The 1,046-nt window shown below is 39.3% G+C and overlaps 1 non-coding gene across 1 annotated transcript; it reads left to right on the top strand.

Annotated features, from left to right (window-relative positions):
* The first annotated feature begins 242 nt into the window (after positions 1–242).
* LOC127748013 (small nucleolar RNA R71) lies at positions 243–350 on the top strand. Its single transcript, XR_008009956.1, has one exon. It is a non-coding gene; the product is annotated as a small nucleolar RNA R71 (small nucleolar RNA).
* Positions 351–1,046: the final 696 nt, after the last annotated feature.

The following is a 1,046-nucleotide window of genomic DNA, read 5'->3' as shown; positions in this document are numbered from 1 at the left end:
TGAGCCAATATGGCATCCACAGTATCAACTTCAAGAACTTCCTTCTTCTGAGGCGTCCCATTACTCACAGGATTCCTCTCAGAGGTGTACATGAATTGGTTATTTACAACCATGTCAATGAGTTCTTGAGCTTCTGTAGGCGTTTTCTTTAGGTGAATGGATCCACCTGCAGAATGGTCCAGTGACATCTTAGAGAACTCAGATAGACCATCATAGAATATATCCAAAATGGTCCACTCTGAAAGCATGTCAGAAGGACACTTTTTGGTCAACTGCTTGTATCTTTCCCAAGCTTCATAGAGGGATTCACCATCTTTTTGCCTGAAGGTCTGAACATCCACTCTAAGCTTGCTCAGCTTTAGAGGAGGAAAGAACTTGGCCAAGAAGGCCGTGACTAGCTTATCCCAATAGTCCAGGTTATCTTTAGGTTGTGAGTCCAACCATGTTCTAGCTCTGTCTCTTACAGCAAAAGGGAAAAGCATGAGCCTGTAGACTTTAGGATCTACTCCATTAGTCTTAAAAGTATCACAGATCTGCAAGAACAGTTAAAAACTGATAGGGATCTTCTGATGGAAGTCCATGAAACTTGTAGTTCTGTTGCATTAGAGCAACTAGTTGAGGCTTCAACTCAAAATTGTTTGCTCCAATGGCAGGAATTGAGATGCTTCTTCCATAAAAATTGGAAGTAGGTGTAGTGTAATCACCAAGCATCCTCTTTGCATTGTTGTTGTTGTCATTATTTTCAGATGCCATCTCCTCTTCTTTTTCGAAAATTTCTGTAAAGTTTTCTCTGGATTATTGTATTTTAGCTTCTCTTAGTTTCTTCTTCAAAGTCCTTTCAGGTTCAGAATCTGCTTCAACAAGAATGTTCTTGTTCTTGCTCCTGCTCATATGAAAAAGAAGGGAACAGAAAATAATAATAGGGATCCTCTTTACCACAGTAGAGAGATTTTTTTATATGAGTAGAAGAAAATAAGAAGAAAATCTGAACACAGGTAGAAGGGAGAAGAGGGTTCGAATTTTGAGTAGAAGAGAAGTGTTAGTAG

This window comes from Arachis duranensis, chromosome 5 (assembly GCF_000817695.3).
Source record: "Arachis duranensis cultivar V14167 chromosome 5, aradu.V14167.gnm2.J7QH, whole genome shotgun sequence".
Classification (NCBI taxonomy): Eukaryota; Viridiplantae; Streptophyta; class Magnoliopsida; order Fabales; family Fabaceae; genus Arachis; species Arachis duranensis.
Note: the sequence above shows the minus strand (reverse complement) of the source record. Positions and strands in the feature narration are given on the sequence as shown.